The sequence below is a fragment of the Trachurus japonicus genome, chromosome 24, assembly GCF_045865225.1.
Source record: "Trachurus japonicus isolate A0001 chromosome 24, Traja_1.0".
NCBI lineage: Eukaryota > Metazoa > Chordata > Actinopteri > Carangiformes > Carangidae > Trachurus > Trachurus japonicus.
Genome location: NC_140930.1, coordinates 18,703,238 through 18,718,350, shown reverse-complemented (window position 1 = coordinate 18,718,350; position 15,113 = coordinate 18,703,238).

Genomic DNA, 15,113 nt, shown 5'->3' with positions numbered 1-15,113 from the left:
TTTGTCTTTTTTTTTTTGTACAGCTTGCACTTCTATTGGATGCTCTTTCATACAAGTGTCTCACTTGTCTACTTTTCACTGAAGTGCGTTTTAACTCGAGCACTAAGTTGGTATGTCAAAGTATGGTAAACTGTAACGCGTATCTCTGTTTAAACCGTGTAACCTGTAAGACTGACCCACACAACTAACGACTGATACGAGGCGGCTTCAGCTGCTGCTGCTGAGTTGCTTGAACCCTTGATATCAACCTTCTGCTGGATGATTTTTGACAAGACCCAACTCACCGACATGGAAAACACAAACAAGCCATTTTTTTTCTCCTGTCATGTCATGTTATGAACAGTATAATCTTTTCAGACTGTGATGTACGACCTCAGCACGTCACATGCCAAAATCACAGCAATGTATCAACCGTTCTACTGCGATGGATATTGGGAAACATAACTCTCCTTATACCGATGTTACCTTTGTTTAAAAAAAACTTAATGGGTGCATTTACTTATCTGATAACCTCACTTTACAAGCTCATACACAACAAAGCCTTAACAGCAACTTGGTCTGTCTGTGAATTTTGTAATGGTGTTTTACCATTTTCTGGACAAGCTTTCTTACACCATCAAACTGTCGTTGCCTGTTGTTCTTCAGCCATACCAGCATAACACACACACACACACACACACACACACACACACACACACACACACACACACACACATACAGAGAGAGAGAGACACACACACACACACACAGTACTGTAGCCATTTGATCTCTCCCAACCAGTGTTAGGGTCAGATTGGGTCATACACTCAGTGAGTATTTGCCAAGGTGCCAATGTACTGTACTGATACATTGACTCACTGCTCTGTTACCTCTCTAAGGCTTTTATATGATTTTGTTTTTACACTTGATGCAGGCACTGTGTGCACTGTATCTTATCAACAGACTTGGGCCAATTAGTAAATACAGATATTTACATTTCTAATATTGATTACTTTATAATATCCTGCAGTAAATATCAAGTCAATAAAGATGTTTTTACAGAAAAGAGATATCATAATTCATTATCAAAAATATGTACAATTTCCAATGGTACTTGTATTACAGATTTATTTGAAGCTGTCACTGATGTAACTTAAAGCAAGTATTTGTAAATACTAGTTGGTCCAAGAATAAAATACTAGTATGAAATAGATTTTCTTTTCTTTTTTTACCAGTCTGCTCTAAATATGTATAGATAAGGTTGTCAGTCTTGAGGTTCATGTCGAGCATGGTCGAGGCTGTGCACACAGTGCTAACAGAGGCCCCGGCTCCATGTCTTCCCTAAACTATAATAGAAGAATAACCTGAGATTTCTAATTCTAACAACCCAGCCAACACACAGTGAATTCTGTTGGATCATCACGACTCAAATTATGTTTAAGTCTGTTCTTGAAAAATGTTAAACCAATGATGTAACAAAAAAAAAGTTTTCCTTTTCTGAAGAGAGGTTACACTAACTGTGATATAAGCCTTTTCTATGAGATGCAGTGCAATAAAGTTGAGTCACTGGCCAAGTTGTAAGAAAGGGGCCATATTCATATGTATCTGTAGCTCTGGTTATTTGTAAATTATTCCTATGTCTCCTCACTAGAGCACTGTATTGGCAATGCCGAAACTCCCATTATATTTAAGCCCCGTACTTGTCACTGTTTTTTATGCCTTTACTGTAATTGGCAGTTGTAGAAGCCTGACAATGCTGACTGGTTTAATGCACTCTTGTGTTGTCGATCACCAGTAGTTACTGAGAAAGCTCACTGATTAATTCAATCTTGTTTTTGTTTTTTCATGAAACACCATTTCATGCTACCTAAAACTGACAAATGTTTCTGCCACGCAGACCTTGTCAAGATATAGCAGGCCTCGGGCCGCCTTGTATTTGAATACCTCTCAGAATAAGCACTGACACAGGGTCACTGGGCCATACTGGGTTCACAACCATATATTAATATGAACTGTAGTTTTTATATCAGAGTAGTTATAGCAGAAAATTGACTGTAATGGTCACAGAAGATTCAACCAGGACCAGCTGGTATTATATTATTATATATACAGTATGTAGTTTACATTATAAGAATGAACACTCTTAAGAGAAATCTCAACTTGTCTATTATTAACATTTTTATGCATATGCACTGAGGTGGCAGTGTTTCCTGTTTTCACGCACTCAAAGGGTCATCTATTGTTAAAGTACCACTGTGTTTAATGGACTAATCCACTTCAGACTGAAACATGTTTTAATGATTTAACTTCTATCTTCACATGTATTGTAATCAGTTGCCTGAAGGTTTGAAATATTGTTGCTGTAAGTGGATTAAAGTCAATCTAATACCACAGTTACTGAGAGAAGTTTAACAGGTTTTTTTTTCTACTTTCCTGTGTTTTGCTCATTTGTTTTACTGTAATTAAAACTGCTGCAAAACTGTAGAGAGGAACACAGAGACTGATGCACCAGTTGTGGAACTGTAGACGTTGAAATGTAAATGTAAATTTTCTCTGTTTGCGTTTTAGGTGCTTGTCTTCTTTGTCTTTTAAGACAGAGGTTCATTCTTGACCTTGAACTCAGCAGTCTTTAATTATGTCCATTTAGTTTGTGTTTCATTCGGTAGCAACATGCTTGCTACCTGAAGAACTTCATGTCTTTGGAGAAATGTAATCACCAGCTTAATAAATACTGTAAAAATATTTGAATGGCCCCTTTGAAATTCAGCCCAGTGAATCCAAAATCATAACTGTATATTTGTGTTCTGACAACCAACCTCTGAGCACTGTGAACAACAACAATAAATGTTTTTAAATTAACATCAGACATGTTGCTGTGTCACTTTGTTTTTGGCAGAAGAAAATGTTCTGAATGTGTTTGACCACTAGATGGCAACAAAATCATTTCAGTGGCTCCGTACACAAGAGAGACGCCACGGAGGGCGACAGGATCGTTCCTCATGGCAGGGGTCCTCTACCTAATGCTTTGTATACAGTATAAACACAACAGACAGCCTGTAAATCAACATGACAATTTCTGTGATGTAAGCACAGCTGGGGGCCACTGGGGCCCCGCATGTAAACAAAAAAAAAAAAAAAAGGTAAGAAGAAAGACAGACTGGAATCAGAGTAAAGTTGAGTTTAGTTGTAGTTTGCAAGACAAACAAAAGACTCTAAGAAGCTGAATGAGTCACCGTATATGAGTTTACCAGCATTTTCTAACCTGGTGAAAATCAAACATCTATGTAACACAGAAGGTGTGTAAAGGATAATTTGATGCAGAGCATTAGAGCCTAATGGGAGGAGGGGGTGCAAGGTGAAGAGAGTCAGAGGGGAAGTTTCTGAGTAGAGGATTAACGGGGATTTTGTACTGAAAGGAGAGAATAAAAAAAACGTGAATTTACTGTAAGTGCAGGGCTGATATACTGCTGTTATGCAGTGTAGTGAGCGGATCAATGACACAGGCCCAGTCTGTGCCCCCCCCCTTTAATTTGCATATCTCAGATTTGCAATGTAAATGAGGCTCGTAGATTGTGACCGAGACAGAGTCCACTTGTGATTGGTCACCTATTAAATAACATTACGCTCTACTGGTTGACTTCTCTAAACTTTATCTTATGTGAAGTTTTGTTTTCAAACATTAGCTATAACTCTTGGCTTTTCCCAAGTCCGGGTGCTGCTGTTGGAGGGATGAAAGCGCCCACTCTCACCTAATACTCACCACACAGGGTCTCTCTCTCCAGACAAGATAGAAGTTATGTTTTTAAGACGTGAATCTGTTCATCAGAGCATAACATCTGTCTTTCTGTCTCCCGCTCAAACACACACACACACACACACACGATTCATCCCAGTCAGTCAGCATTCATCCAGCATGTGTCACTGTAAATATTGACACTGCAAACAGAGCCCCCTCGTTTGCCCCTTAAATGACAGTCAACCAATCCAACCACTCCCTCTGTGAAAACACTCACTCCATCAGCCCATTGTGTCGATAACCATCTTACCTCCACATGCAAACCTTTTTTTTTGTCATATTGCACCAATAGCTGTGTGAGACTACACAGGAATCAACTGCACACCTTTTTTTTTTTTTTTTTTTCAAGATTCTCTACCACTTATTTGGTCACACTGCTGTGAGATGGAGAGTCGAGACTGTGTGTTTAGAAAGTGAAAAATGAAACTTGTGCTCATATGCTGTGTCTGTCTCACTTTGTCTGTCTTGCCGTGCACTGAAAGGGTTAATCTCTTGTTGTTAGTCACCTGCTGTGTGTACCGCACATGCTCTCTTTATCTCTTTGCATTATCTTTCTCTCCTCTTATTTCACTCTACTCTACTGAATTGTCAAGCACGGCAAAAACCACTACTTTCCTTTGGCCCTTTTCTTTATCTTGTCCACCCTCTGCACCCCTATTCCCCACATTTAGAGTCTGCATATGTCCTCATCCCCCCCCAGTGTCCCTTTAAAGACTATTGTCAGACACTTAAAGGAGCCGGTTTTCACATTTAGATCAAAGTCAGTGTGGTTCCAAAGACGGGCTGCACTGCCCTATTGTCACTGGAGCTGGTAAATGCTGTCTGTCACATATACTGTAATACCTGTCTGCATCTACTGACAGCAAGTGATAATCATCTCTTGGCACACAGCTCTCCCATCCAATTATTAATAAACCTAAAGTATTTTATATGTCATCTATATGTACACAAACCTATAGGTCAAACCGGTTTTTAAATGTTGTGCACCTTGAACTACAAACTTCCCTGCAGCTCACTCACTCAACTTAACACTTTGTTGATCACTTAACTACTTTGCTGAGAATTTTTAGCACATTATCTGACTTATATATTTTTTTATTCTATCAGTAAGACTAACTTATGAAATAAAGTTGCTATAGACAAAGGTGAACCTCAGGTACATGCATAAAATAATGCGCAGCAACAGCTTCAAGTGAATCAGTGGCACAACTCGAAACATGGCAGTGTGATTAAAACTTTTCCACAACATTTAAAGCTACTTTGAATATAAGGCGAGTGTTAGAAAAGATGAGGGTTCAAGTTGAGAGACCTCCAGACACTGACCATCAACAGAAAGACCACAAATTTGACTTTTTAAATATGAGTTGATCATTTTTTATGCACATATACAACATTACAAATATATTGTATATTGTTTTTAAAGGAGCAGGCGAGGTCAGAAACCAACTGAGGGCTTATGTTTAACATCACCTTCCACCTTTTTAGATTACATTCATGTCTCATAATTTGTATGTCTTCTTGCTGTGATGAGAACTATACATTGTGGTCATATAGACTGAACTGAAAATCTATGTAAACTGGATTTTGGCGGGTTTACACTCCACTAGATCCCTGCATTTGAGTGTCTCTGCAGCAGGTGGTTTCCAGGCAGCCCTCTATGTTGTGGAATGACTAAAGCGCTACACTTAGGGGAAATAAAGGGTTAATTTGTCATGCAGTATGTGACATGTAACACCCACGCACTCACAAACACCCTGCAAACAAATATGTACATGATCAATATCCAGAGGCAAAACATCTTTGCAGCTCCAACTGTATGTGTAGGTGTGTGTGTGTGTGTGTGTGTGTGTGTGTGTGTGTGTAGGTGTGTGTGTGTGTGCAGACCTCTTATCTTATATCTTGCCTGCTAACTAAACCCCTATCCCCCCTTTGCTGTAACTCTGGCCTAAAGATACACAACCCTCAGCCTCTGTACAGGCACACCTGCCACATTTCACCTGTTCCATTTCTGTAAGCCGTGTCCCCATTGGTGTCAGTGGTTAAGGTTAGAGCATGGGTCAGGCCAAGGCCAGGGGTTAGGTTGTTAGGTTATTAGGTTTAGTTAATGTGTGCGTAATGGACGGTGAGGTATGTACATCTCAGTACAGTCATCTGTGGTCAGGTTTCCACGTTTATCGTGCATCATCACCCCCCCACCCCCACCCCCCACCCCTCTCCAAAAAAAAGAAACAAAACTGTAATCACCAAACAGATTTGTTGGCTGCTTTCGACAAATTTGCATATTGCATGTGTAAGAATGTGTGGGCAGATGAGAAACTCTTTTTTACCATCTGAAAAGTACATGATGTACATTGTGTTTGTGTGTTTTCTGACCATTTGACACAAGTCTCAGCAGCAGATAAGAAAGCAAGTGGCTGCACAGAGATTTGCACCGACGACCTGCGTAGATGTTCATTTCCACAGAAAAGCATCAGCAGCCTGCGACTGTGACTTTCTCATTTATTATACACAATGAAAGTGTTTTTTCCACCAAAACATCTGAGCGGGTTCCGCACGACTTCCTGCCTTTTGCTGATGCTTATATTGTTCAAATAGTATATACCCACATGCTGATCTTTGATCTCTACGGTGCTACCCAGAAATCAGTAGTCCAAAAGTGTCGACCAAACACATCTCTGCACGAAAGTGTGAATGCTCTAAAGAAGAAGAGTGATGTGGTATCGCTCACTAAAGAGGAAAACATCAATCGTGAGAAATCCTGACTTTTAGTTCCTGGCGTGGGTCCGTCTCCATCAGTTGTCAATTCTACAATTCCCATGATGCAACTCAATAGCAGAGACATTATATGACTGTTAGAACTCTGTTTAAAATCAACAGTGTAACTCTTTAAATTACTTTTTTTGTCGGCTATAAATTTCAGATGCTTTGAAGAAAGTCTTTCAACTTGTCATATCCAAAATAACTAAATACTGATTCTTTATGTTTTATTGCAAATATTCAGCATTCACAAGAAGCCACATCGCTCCTGTGTGTTTAGTTCCTCCTCAGGCCTGCGGAGCTGAGGGAATACTGTACAAGCCGCTTCCTGTAAGTCACATCTCCACCTGTTTTTACAAGTACAGTCCAACCTGCTCGGCCTGTTCCTCCAGCTCTACATCATTAGTCAAATCATATTGCTATCAAAGTCATAATTACACAGGCTCCGGGATGTTGTTGCTGATGTAAACATTGCATTTTAGTTTTGGATTAATCCGTGTGTGCCGTTGTTTATTTTGTCTAGATTCAGAGGGGATTTGTCATGCTTGCGGTTGTCCATGACAACTTTTAATGGTAGGGTTGTGCCAGAAGCCTTACACAGGGAAACACACCCACATTTACTGTTAATTCCCCTGAAATCAGCTATTGTTTTGTTCTGCAATTCACATGTAAGATTTATTCTTATAACTATATGAGACTAAAACATGACCACAGCTGTGTTCATGTTTGCACCATATACCCTAAACCACAGCAGTGCCAGTGTTAAATACAGAGTGTAAATCAAGTTTGAATAAGTTGAATAAAGGCATCGTCTTCGAAAATGAAGGCAGACAGGCAGCCAGGCTTAAACAAAAGACTGACGTTGAGCCTGTAGAGGACCCAATTGAAGCCTTAATGATCCAAAACAAAGTGAAATTAACTTTTATTTTACCTTAAGGACCAAATAGACCACAGGGCAGACCCACATTTGCATAGTCAAAATGTCACCCAATCATTACAAAGAGGCCCATCATGTTGGTGAGCTTAGCAGAGAGATCATAGTTTTACAGTTTTTGTTAAACCCCCCTGCAGATTTTATATATGATTCCAGTTGTGCATGAAAATGTACATCAATGGTAAAGGTCAATTTATTAATCTTCACATATTGTGTTTGGTTCATTTAATTTAACTTTAACTTGTGTTTGGTTTAATCATGAGTCAATAGGTGCTGCAGTGAAACCCAACCAGGCATTATGCAACATTGTACCTCCTATGCTTTATATGAGTTATAAAAGTCCAGTATGCAACCTGAAAAAAAAACAAATACATGTGGTGCATTTAAAAGCTTGACCTCAGCAGGGGGTTCACAGTCAAACTAGTGCCAGACTGGCTGTGAAGTCAAAGCCTGTGAAGGGCAAGGACTTGACCCCCTGACGCACCCATTAGCAGGAAACAAAGACAACATTTCCATCTCTATCAGCAGCGCATCTACAAGCAAAACAAATGACTGTGACAGCACTTTTTCTTTAGGAATCCGCCCTTAGGCCTGATTCCGGGTAAAGTACATTGAATCATCAATACTGTGTTTTTATTTAGATATAATTTTTTAACCACTTGGATGTGTTCAGAATCTTTCAGCTGCGTACACGTGCACAGGTGGGTGTGCAACATTTTTTTTGGTGTAAAACCATTTAACTAATCTTAGAGCTTACAGTAGTAATGATGATACCATCATCAGATATCATCTAATCCAGCCAGCCCGAGCCTTTCCTTGGAAGTGATTTGGGAGTCTCCTCATTGAGGGAAACTCTGGGGGAGATTTGCTCTCCAAAGCTACACTCCCACTTTCCCATGCATCTATCTCATTTGACTGGCAAATCTCATGCAAATCTGCTGTGCCAGAGAGGTGGACGCAGGGAGAGATGTGTATGTGTGTGTATGTGATCCAGACATGCATGCTCCATCTTGCCCCCCTCAGATCCCTCGTTGTCCCTGGGCTAACAAGTTCCTTTGTTTTGTAGTGAAAATGTAACCAAGGCCACCTATAATATTTTGCATATGCGCCTGGATAAGAGATGGGAACATAACACAAGCCTGTGTGTATTGGTGTGTGAGAGAGTGTCCCTGCATGTGTGTGTGTGTGTCTTCATTGAGTTGTCAATGTTGCATCACAAAAGAATGAGTGACACACGAGTACCTTCCTCTTTCTTGTTGCAAAACAACTCTCTTCTCCTTCCCTCTGCCTGCATGTGTGTTTGTGTGTATGTGTGTGTGTGTGTGCACACGTCTTTCTTCATTCATATGCAGCCTCTAGTAGTAAGTAGTACGGGTAGTGAAAACTGTGGGGAAGTTGTCACAAAGAGGGGAAGTGTGTAGTAAAAAATATGTCAAGATATGTCAAGTATTGTTCAGCTCATTGAAAGAGAATTTCCTCTTTTTCTTCGCTGCATGTGCCACACACAGAGGGTGTGCCCGTGTGTGTATTGTTATTGCATGTGCGGGCATATTGCATTAAGAAGAAGAATACACCCAAATGCTTCACTGCTAATGTGACACACATATTGGAGGACTGGTTATTGCTTTGGTTCTTCCTCCTGTATCAAACTTCCTCTAATGCAAGGTTCTCCATGAGACGGTATGATAAAATAAAGATGGTTCCCCCTTTTTAACCAAACTGCTTCCCAATAAAACTTTCCTTTGCTTTTACTCTTTTACTTCCCGGCAGCCAACAAATTCTGAATCTGACCTTTGCTGTGACCTTCCCCACAAGCTAAGAGACCGAAACGCATAAGTTTGCATCATGTGTGAAAGATTTTTTGTGCGTTTGGAGATTTAAATGTTTGCAGAAAAACGCATCCCAGCATATGTGAGTTAGATGTGTAATTGTGGTTATGTCACCATGGTGTCACTTGCATCACCGTTCGTGTTGGCCCGTTAACGCGCATGTATACACACGTGTGTGTTTGTCTGAGTGACCCAGGAAGTGTCGCCTCTTCTCTGACACTCTTCCCTCAGCTGATCACACTCACTTCCTGCTGTCTCCTCTTGTCCACCCTCTGTGCGTCCATTCGCTCAAACTCGGGGCCCGGACGGGGGGGGAAAGATCTGGTTTTCTCGTTTTCAGTTTTTTCGTCTCTACACACGAACGAAGCAAAAGGACATCGGCTGTTGTGTCATCTCGGTGTGAGTCTGTGACTGTGTCTGTGCTCACTTTCAGCCTCTCTTTTCATTTTCCTTTCCTGTTTGTAAGTGTACCTCTTCATACTGTGGCCGTGGTCATGTGGCCTGTGCCTACTTACCTGTGTGTGTGGGTGTATGTTTGTATGTGCTCTTATTGGCTGTCTATCACCATGCTATCATGGCTAGAATAGAATAGAATAAATAGAATAGAATAGAACAGAATGGAGTGAACATCGTCATTGTACGGAGTCGACATGGTTCTGAAAGTAGTGTGGGGATGTGAACTACTCTGCTTCTTTTAAGATACACTGTACATCGAAAACATCTCAAAATAACAATGCAGTGGCGAATGCTTGTGGTTTCCTTTCAACTGTGTTAAACTTAGAACTGTCAGACTCTTGTAGTGAAGAATACAGACCCAAAAAGTCCTGGACAAAATCCCCTTCTGGTGTTTGTAGTTGTTATGTAGATTGTGTTAAAATACACGCACAAATACAAGCGATCTGTATTTAAAAAAAGAGTGCATGTTCTCACACAGTGGTTCCTCCTTTACTGATCCTGTTTTCTTTTCACTTTCTGGGAAATGTGGAGAGAAGAATAGGAATGAGGAAGTTAGTCAGAGAGACGGTATCTCTTTGTTTTGTTTTGTGTTTTTGCATGTTTTTGTTTATATCATGATGTGTAATCTCATGTCATGTTTCAGATATCTTCTATTCAGACACAGAAATGTCAGTTTTAATGGAGTTTGATTAGATATCTCGCAGATTTTTAACATAAAAAATAAATGCTGCATGTACCATGTATGGGGATGAGTGGGAAAACGGGCTGGTGCTTTTAAAATATACTTTGCAGGCGACTGGATGAGTCTATGAGTATATGTCTCCCTGAAGAGGACCACCCCAACAAATTGTTTTTGGGAGTTTTGAAAGCTAGTTCATATGCATAAGTGGCACTCTACCAAATACCAAAGGAGTCAACTCTCCATAGGTGCCAGGAGTTCCTCCCTTGTGGGACGATGGAGCCACAAGCAAAAAGGTTGGAACGCTGGCAAGCTGGAGGCTCACCTGCAAGAAATCCAGCTGCCTTGCAAAGGCATAAGCATAAAAAGTCAATCCAATCTGTCCTATAGATTCATGAAGCAGAAGAAAACATGACTAGTCACCCCAAACTTCACAGGATTCCTCCTTTAAACGTGATTAGGTCACTGAATTAGATGGTCAGCCAGATGGTATGAAACCACCTCACAAGTTTCTAGCTTCTAGTAATTTAAAATTCTTATCACACTAACCTCCTTAACTTTTTGCTTACACATATGGGCAAAACACCATGAATATCTCTGAGCAGAGACACCATTATCTCCATCTGATAAGCAGCCATCGTGGCCTGACTTCAAGTATGACCATTCTGAACAGCACCAAACACTTGACCTGAATATTCGCACCGGCTTATTTATGCAACCATCATTGCTGTTAGTTTGTCTTTTAATGCCATGTAATTCACTGCAAACAAAATTTACCTGAGGGTACAAATAAAGTAACCTTTGACCTTTGAGTTTATAGTTTATAGTAGCACATCTGGAGTGAAAATCTTCACGATATCATCATGTTTCCTTTTTTTTTCCTGCAAAATGTATCTATCCTCCCTTCATGGGAAAATGCGTGACTCAGTTCAACAACCTTGAATTTACATTTTAAAAAGATCTATATCTAAATGCATAGTGTGGTGAAAAGGAAAGCATACTTTACCTCTCACCATTGTCTTTCCTCCTTGATAGTGAAGCCACTTACTGGAAATCATGTGACCTCTGGAAAAGAGCTTGGTTTGACTTGACTGGGGAGTTTGATAAGTAGGTCTGACAGCAGGTGTGAGGACACAGATAAATGCTTCTTTAGTTATGTTTTTCTTTTATCATGTGGCAGAAATACAGTGAAAAGAAAGTCTTTTTTTTTTGAGGGTTTAGTTTTATTTCTTATCTTGTGGTTACTGTTTGGCTGAAAGAGAAAAGTAACTGTAAGATAGTTCTCAGACATTATACTGCAGTAGTAGATGGTTGTGTAAATGCTCATGTGTTCCTTCCCTGGGGCTAAAATCCAGCTATAAAAAGGAAAATGAAAGAAAAAGCATGATTAAACTTAATGACAATTAAAGGAAAACAAATGTGATGCAGTAAAAAAAAAGAGAAAAAAAAGTGAGATGGTACAGAGGAGGCCGTGTGCAACCAAAACCCCAAGATCCGGCTGAGCAGGAACAGGCGAAAGTTTCTTAACACCACTGCGAGTCCTGACACGATGCCGGTCGTGACACCAAGCTTTGGGATGGGATCACGGAACAGGGAGTGAGGCCAGACCCAGAAAAACGGGATTCCACTCTCACTCCCTGCTCACGGAGCAACATACCTCCCCGAGAGTTTCCCACGAGAAAAACCTCGGGCGTTTTTCGGTCTAGGAGAAGCCAAAAAAAAAAAAAAAAGGAGTCAGCACAGACACAGGAGACAGGGAGATAGATATATAGATACATACTGTGTAAAGGTGGGTAAGGTGGGGGTCTGGTACACTCCCAGGCAGACAGGCAGTCAGAGGGATTAAGTGTGAGATTCATGAGAAAAAGCAGCAGATAGGCATCAGCCGGCCACCTCTGGACCACAACGTTTTTATAACTGTCTGAGTGGTGTTCAGCTCGGAAACAGGCTCTTAAAGCCAGGAGAACACCTGAGACGACAAATGCGATTAAAACTCACCTTTGCCGTTTTGCATGCGGACACATATATGGACACACTCAAAGAAAATTCAAGGTGCGGCCCACCTGGCACCTGATGTGTCCCACTAATGTACCGGGAAGTCCCGGTGACGCTGACTCTTTTATTCTCCTCTTCCCATCTTCCTCCAAACGCCTCCATCCATCCCTCGCTGGCTTTGCTGGGGAGGATAAAGTCATAGCTGTCAAACCTGTTCTCTGTCTTCATTTATCAACTGGATCTGGAGGGATATTTTTCCTTCACCGCCTCTTCCTGGTCTTTTGAGGAACACGCAGGGGAATTACTCTGAGCTAAGCAAGGACACAAGTAGTTTATGAGAGCGTTAATCCCTGTAAGTACTATGTATACCACATCATTTATGTACACTGTGAGGGATGAGTCCAGACAGGTGAGGATGAGCACCTGCTCAGCTGAGGTGCCTTCCAGCAAGGTTCCTAACTGTGTCTCACGCTGACCTTTGACCTCCCTGTGGAGGGAGCAACTGAAACAAGAATCTACTGTCAAGTTTTTGCACTAAATGTGAATTTTCTGCATGCAGAACCATACCTAAATAAGGTTCGTAAATATTCTCATGGTAAAAGTAGGCTACTTGATGGGTGTCAAGTAAAAAATGTAATGTCTGCTCTGACATGTAGTGGAGTAGAGAATAAATTAAGCGAACATACTATTGCGTGATCATGGTCATAAATTTAAGCTTATTCACATTTTATTTATTTCATCACCTTATTGAAAAAGTAGTGTCTGAGCCAAGACAAAATTTTCCATCAAAGCATTGACTCACCATTTGCATCTAATTTGCATAGTTTTGCATTCAGAGTTTGTTGCTTGCCAAGTTACCCATTCACCTGTCTATTTGTAAAATATTTAGCTTTTCGCCATCTGCCTGAAGGTCAAAAGGTCCAGATTATACTGAAGTAAATCCCACACTGAGATTTTGATCTCTGGGTTCTCTCTCCTCCCTCAGACTGACTGGGTGACAGGTTGTGGTAAAGTCCCCACCATGGGTACACTACACTACACTACGGTCCTGACGCATACAGTAAAGGATCTGTGTTTTTTTTTTTTTTTTGCTGTTTCATCTCTTGTGCAAACACAAGCAAAAGAAGCTTTTAGGCGTTTGCACAGCTACATCCTGTTCCAGAGAATCCCCCCCCACCACACACACACACACACACATCCACCCATACCGAAGCATGTACTGTAGTTCCCCATAATAATGGCAAAGACAAAGCCATACATACCTTTGCATAGTGTTTCTTTTCAGTAACAGATAAATATTGTCTCAGTGTCCAGCTCCTGCGGGTGACTTCTTAATTTTACATTCTCACTTAACAAAGAAAAAAGGTTTTGATATTTTCTGTAGAAGTTTGTATGTTACTTTTAATATTTTAATAAATGCTATTTAATGTGAAACAGCAGTCTGTGTTTTTGTGATTCAAGGAGAAACAAAAATATTATATGGCAGTCTATTGCTCAACATCTGCAATCGCTTTCCATCTTCTCACCATCATTGCTTCTGATGCAGGACGGATACAATAAAAACTCTGTTTCTGAGCTTTTAATATACATAAAAATAACATGTTTTCCATCATTATATGTAACAGAAACTACGACTCCCAAAACATATATTCAACTTTTTGCAGTTTTTTCTTTTTTCAGCAAAACTCTTAAAATACAGCAGATAAATAGCCAAATAAGTCTGGCCAACCTGTGCTTTTCGACAGACATTTGTAAAGAAGCACTGAATTTTCTATCTGATAAATAACATGACTAAGAAAATGTATGATGAGATTTACCGTACAAAAGCGTAGGCAAGTCATGGTGATTATTTTATGTCATCAAAACTTTTCAACTGCTTCCTCAAAGGCATTTGGTTCCATAACTGTCTCATCATTATGTGCAATTACTCCTATATCTGAATGAGAACACTGTGTCTGAAAAGGACTTTTGACTGCAAAGCATGTGCAGACTTACCTAGATCTTGATCTGTCCACAGAGGTAAAATCAAAGGTTGTTACAAATCTATATCTGGTATATCATGTTGATTTACAGATATGTAAATGCAACAATGTGAAGTGATTAAGCAGAGAAGAGAGAACCAGGTCAAACATCAAGGCCCCCGGGGAGTGAAATGAACAATGAGGATGACAACAACAATGAGATAAAAGAAGTAAGAACAGAAAGAGCCATAACTGGATTGGCGAAGAGGTGCGGGTGTGATATCAGGACAACTTAAACCACAAAGATGTGATCATCATGATAGTTAAAATGATTTTCTTTTATGTTAACATGGACATAAACAGAGTGGTAGCCACCTAACTGTGCCACCTGAGGATGGGGGATCTTCTGTCACAAATAAACCAACTGCAACAATGACTGCCTCATGACAACCCTATCATGTTTCTGATGAAGAGCTGCTGCCTGACCGGTTCGGCATCTGTGTGTGTATATGTGTTATGGGCCGATGTGCATGCTCAAACTTGTCCTAGGGTTCACGGAAAAGAGTGTGTCGAGTGTGTGTGTTTCTGTGTATTACACAACAGGGAGACAAGAAGAGAAGGAGGTACCCATCCATCTTAATGAGTGCTTACTCATGTTAGTGTTCTTCTCTTTCATTTGTGATGTTTTGCCTTTATACTTTTCGGGCCTCCCGCTTTTGGTACCTGT